At 48.4% G+C, this 5,212-nt stretch overlaps 5 non-coding genes across 5 annotated transcripts; 4 read left to right on the plus strand and 1 right to left on the minus strand.

Annotated features, from left to right (window-relative positions):
* The first annotated feature begins 869 nt into the window (after positions 1-869).
* On the plus strand, positions 870-941 carry TRNAE-CUC (transfer RNA glutamic acid (anticodon CUC)). The gene has a single exon. It is a non-coding gene; the product is annotated as a tRNA-Glu (tRNA).
* A 1,119-nt stretch (positions 942-2,060) lies between these two features.
* Positions 2,061-2,131, minus strand: TRNAG-UCC (transfer RNA glycine (anticodon UCC)). The gene has a single exon. It is a non-coding gene; the product is annotated as a tRNA-Gly (tRNA).
* A 138-nt stretch (positions 2,132-2,269) lies between these two features.
* On the plus strand, positions 2,270-2,343 carry TRNAN-GUU (transfer RNA asparagine (anticodon GUU)). The gene has a single exon. It is a non-coding gene; the product is annotated as a tRNA-Asn (tRNA).
* An 842-nt stretch (positions 2,344-3,185) lies between these two features.
* TRNAN-GUU (transfer RNA asparagine (anticodon GUU)) lies at positions 3,186-3,259 on the plus strand. Its single transcript has one exon. It is a non-coding gene; the product is annotated as a tRNA-Asn (tRNA).
* A 22-nt stretch (positions 3,260-3,281) lies between these two features.
* TRNAS-GCU (transfer RNA serine (anticodon GCU)) lies at positions 3,282-3,363 on the plus strand. The gene has a single exon. It is a non-coding gene; the product is annotated as a tRNA-Ser (tRNA).
* The last annotated feature ends 1,849 nt before the right edge of the window (positions 3,364-5,212 follow it).

Genomic DNA, 5,212 nt, shown 5'->3' on the forward strand with positions numbered 1-5,212 from the left:
GTTTCAGCTGAAGAAAAACTTTTAAAAGTTAAAAAAAAAACCTCTGCTGATGGTGCGGCTCAGCAGAGGCAGGGGGGCGGGGCCAGGGATTTTTGCTACCGGTCCTCCGAACCGGCAGCTGCCATCACTACCTAATAGGGAGAGCTGGTGCGAACCGGGAGCATTTCACCCCTGTCTAGTTGGCCACCTGCACTACATGGGGAGGGGGCATTTTTGCCCTCCCCAGGCTCTGCAGGCTTTTCTCGAGCCTCCGGGAGGACGAAAACGCTCTCCCCAGGCTCTGGAGGCCCTCTGGAAGCCAGAAACAAGCCCTTTTTTGGCCTTTCTGAACTTCCAGTAGGCCCATTTTTCACCCTCCCCAAGCCTCCGTGCGTGCCCTGCACTTACCTGCATCCAAAACTGGCCGCGTGGGGACTCCTGGGAGAGGTGGGGTGGGGTGGGCAGGGCCAACCAGGAGTGGGATTTGGGGGTTCTCTGAACTGCACAGAATCTTAGCTAGAGGTTCTCCCGAACCCCTGCGAACCCCCAGCAGCCAACCCCCGGAAAGAGGGCACAAGCATCTCATCCTCCATGCCTCCAGTGCTGCCATCTGCAGCTACTCAGCTGGAAGATAAAAGTACCTGGTGACCTTGCAAACGGTGGGAACTCTGAGAACGTTTTGCAAAAGCCATTTTCCCCATCTGCCCCCCCCACCTGAAAGCCTGGCTGAGCAGGACAGGGGCCTCTTTGCAGGCCACCAGCAGTGGGAGTTTCGAAGCAGAGAGACAGTCTCAATGGAGGGAATGATCCCGCTCCATTGAAACCTTTCCTGCTGTCGGAGTTGATGCCTTTTCCAAGGAGAACTGGAGGGAGGAAAGCCACTTTGTCTTTCCCTGGTGGTCTAGTGGTTAGGATTTGGCGCTCTCACCGCCACGGCCCGGGTTCGATTCCCGGCCAGGGAAAGCTTTTGCTTCCAACCGATCCATCGTTCTGCAGCTGGAATTTTCAGAGGGGCTCATTTTCACAATGTAATATTTATTTATTATTTATTTATTTGATCATATTTATATACCGCCCTATCTCCCGAAGGACTCAGGGCGGTTTACAGGCACTTAAAAACACATAAATACAATATAAAAGCAATTAAAAAACTTATTCTAAAAGCCCAATAATTAAAAATATAGAAATAAAACCCAATTTAAAACCCATAAATTTAAAATCTAACTCAGTCCTGCGCAATTAAATAAGTATGTTTTAAGCCCGCAGCGGAAGGTCCGAAGGTCCGGAAGCTGACGAAGTCCGGGGGGTAGTTCGTTCCAGAGGGTGGGAGCCCCCACAGAGAAGGCCCTTCCCCTGGGCGTCGCCAGACGACATTGCCTCGCTGACGGCACCCTGAGGAGTCCCTCTCTGTGAGAGCGCACGGGTCGGTGGGAGGTATTTGGTAGCAGAAGGCGGTCCCGTAAATAGGCTGAATTGGCCAGAAAATTGCCCTGCCTTTCCTTTCCTTCTTTTTTCTTTCCCCCATCCCACCTCTCCCTACCCTTTGGTCCTCCTAGCAGGCTTGACAGAATCTCCATCCAACTAGCCTATCTTAGAATGTCAGGTAGGGCAAGGGTCTCCAACCTTGGCAACTTTAAGACTCCCAGCTTTGCTGGCTGAGGAATTCTGGGAGTTGAAGTCCACAAGTCTTAAAGTTGCCAAGGTTGGAGATCTCTGAGGTAGGGCACACGATGGTTTGAGTCCAGCCAGGAACACCTGTAGGTACCCTTTCCTCAACAAGATGGCCGAGTGGGGAAGTTGGTGGACAGCTAATGCCCAGTACTCTGTATGCGTGGATTCAAATCTCATCTCAGCTGTCACTTCTTCCACTGATAGTCATTCTGGGGCTTCCTCGCAAATCAAAAGCAGGAGGAGGCCCCGGATCCAAGAGTGAGGCTATCCTAAAATTATTTCTACATTTTGCTTCCTGCTGAGGATCCAAGATGATACCAGTGTCTGCCACTAAAACAGAATCTGAGGTGAAAACTTCATCCGGTGATGCTGCCTCTACATCCTAGAAGAGCAAAAGGTGGAAGGAGACCTGCGCCAGCCGGGACTCGAACCCGGGTCGCAAGGTTGGAAACCCTGCATGATGCCCCTACACCACTGGCACAGCTGTTGAGAGTCTGTCTCAAGAGAAGCAATATTTATATATCCAGGGCTTCTCTTTTCCCATCTGATGGCAGGAGAGAGGCGCACACTGGGTCTTGGATGCTCAGGTGGGGGGAGCCGAGAGGGAAGCCTGTGCCAGGTCTCTGTGGCGCAATGGGTTAGCGCGTCTGGCTGTTAACCAGAAGGATGGTGGTTCGAGCCCACCCAGGGACGGCCTGTTTTCTCCGATTCAGAGCAAAGGTGATGGATTGAATGCTGCACCCAGCTCTTCATCTTTAAGTTTCAATTCTCACCGTGTTGTTCCTTTTTCTCACTAAATATTTACATTTATTTATTTTTTTTACTCTCCAGGGTGCAGAAGGAAGATCAAGGCAGACTTATTCACAATCAGTGACTAAAGGGAAAGGGGGAGGAATCGCCCCACTGTGTCCTGAGCTTCTTCCTTGCGATGGAGAAGTGCTGGAGCGGCATAAGGCAGCCCGAAGCTGTCCTCAGTGGGAGCTCTCCAGGGTCCTGAAACAGCTGCCTGTTGCAAAGATTAGGCCACCTGCATGTTACTTCTAGGAAGGCAAAAGGGAGGAGGAGGAGGAGGAGGAGGTGCAGCAGCCGATACTCAGAACTGACTGACGCAAACTTAACAATTAAATGCCTCCTCTATTTCTGAGATTGTTTGCCTACCGAGTAAAATATGTAGGTCGGTTATGAAGCAGAAGCATTAAACATAGAGGGGCTTTGGCACTCAAGGCCAAGAGATGTTAGAGATGCAAAACAAGATGTGCAGCTGCCAGCATGGAAAAATGAGAGGTGCTTGGAGACATTTTTAGCAAGCAGGCAGCCACGTATTAGAAAACCAAATCCCCCTCCGGTCTCTCCTGGTGTGGGGACCGAAGCCAAAGCCTGCATCTCTGTGGCAGGAGATGCTTCTGTTGCATCAATCTGGCGCTGACAGTGTGACACTCCCCCTGCACCCCCAGAGGGGAGGGGGAGGGAGCCCCATCTGTCCTGCAGCAGCTGCTACACCTGAGAGAGAGAGAGTCAAAGGGAGGCCCGTGCCTGTCTCTGTGGCGCAAGGGGTTAGCGCGTCTGGCTGTTAACCAGAAGGATGGTGGTTCGAGCCCACCCAGGGACGGCCGCGGGTGCCCCGCCCCCTCGACGAGGTGGCCGAGTGGTGAAGGTGATGGACTGCTAATCCATTGTGCTCTGCACGCGTGGGTTCGAATCCCACCCTCGTCGACACCTTTTCCTTCTGGGTTGTAGGATTTGGGGGTGAAAGGATTAGTCCCACTCTCTACACTGGAAGGGTGAAACGCTGAGCTGTGTTGCTATTTTTGCAGTGTTTGTGCTCTTTCTTCAGGGATAGAATTCTTGTGCATTCCTTGTGAAGTACCTCAATTTCTGTTGTTCCCGCCAGTTCGATCTTAGGCTATTTTTGGAATTTCTTTCTTTGACAAGACACATATATCACCACTCCAAATAATCTCCGTTATGAATATTGGGGTTTTTTCCCCTAATATTTTTCATAGACAACTATCCTTTTGGCTTTCAGCGCCAATGAAAAATGACTGCCAGTTTGAATTATGGAACCCAAACCATGTTTAAATGTCTGGCAATATGCTACATACATTGACCAGGAAGGCACCCACTTATTCTTATTAATCATAATGATCTCATTTGAATATTTATTGTTTTAAATTCTGTTTTGCAACAGATTTCTAAACCATCTCTGGATTTGTGGCAAAGAGTAATTGTATAAAAAGACTTCTACAGGTAGTCCTCAACTTATGACCACAATTGAGCCCAATATTTCTTTTGTTAAGCAAGACAGTTAAGGGAGTTTTATTTATTTATTATTTATTTTATTAGATTTATAAACCACCCTTCTCCCGAAGGACTCAGGGCGGTGTACAGCCAAGGTAAAAAGAAACAATGTACAATTAAAAGTAAATTAAAAAACTTATTATACAGTGTGGCCGAAATTAAAATGGTTAAAAATCTAAAAAAAACCAATTTAAAACTTAAATGAATTTTAAAATTTAAAATCTAGACCATTTAAGAAAGCCCCACGTGAACAAACAGATATGTTTTCAGTTCGTGGTGAAAGGTCCGAAGGTCAGGTATTTGACGTAAACCAGGGGGAAGTTCATTCCAAAGAGTAGGAGCCCCCACAGAGAAGGATCTTCCCCTGGGGGCCGCCAGCCGACATTGTCTGGCGGACGGCACCCTGAGAAGACCCTCTCTGTGTGAGCGTACGGGTCGGTGGGAGGCATGAGGTAACAGCAGGCAGTCCCGTAAGTACCCAGGCCCCAAGCCATGGAGCGCTTTAAAGGTGGTAACCAAAACCTTGAAATGCACCCGAAAGGCAACAGGAAGCCAGTGCAGTCTGCGCAGGAGAGGAGTCACATGGGAGCTACGTGAGACTCCCTCTATCACCCGTGCAGCTGCATTCTGGACCAACTGAAGCCTCCGAGTGCATCTCAAGGGGAGCCCCATGTAGAGAGCATTGCAATAATCCAGGCGGAGGTAACAAGAGCATGAGTGACTGTGCATAGGGCATCCCGATCAAGGAAGGGCGCAACTGGCAAACCAGGCGAACCTGGTGAAAGGCTCTCCTGGAGACGGCCAAATGGTCTTCAAACAACAGCCGTGCATCCAGGAGAACACCCAAGTTGCGCACTCCTCCTTTGCCCCATTTTATAGCATTTCTTGCCACAGTTGTTAAAAGTGAATCACTACCATTGTTAAATCACTAACATGATTGTTAGTTGGCGCAATCTGTCCTCCCTATTTGCTTGTCAGGTGGTTACAAAAGGTCACCCCAGGACACTGCAAATGTCACAAATGTCACTTGACAAGCGTCTTAATTCTGATCACGTAACTATGGCAATGCTGCAATGGTCATTAAGTGTGAAAAATGTTCATAACTTATTCTTATTTATTTATTTATTATTTAAAACTTATATACCGCCTATCTCCCAAAGGACTCAGGGCGGTTTACAGGCATATAAAAACATCAATATACAAATTAAAATAATCATTAAAAGACTTATTCTAATGCCAATAATTAATAATACCAATTTAAAAA

The sequence above is a fragment of the Ahaetulla prasina genome, chromosome 2 (genome assembly GCF_028640845.1).
Source record: "Ahaetulla prasina isolate Xishuangbanna chromosome 2, ASM2864084v1, whole genome shotgun sequence".
Taxonomy (NCBI): Eukaryota; Metazoa; Chordata; class Lepidosauria; order Squamata; family Colubridae; genus Ahaetulla; species Ahaetulla prasina.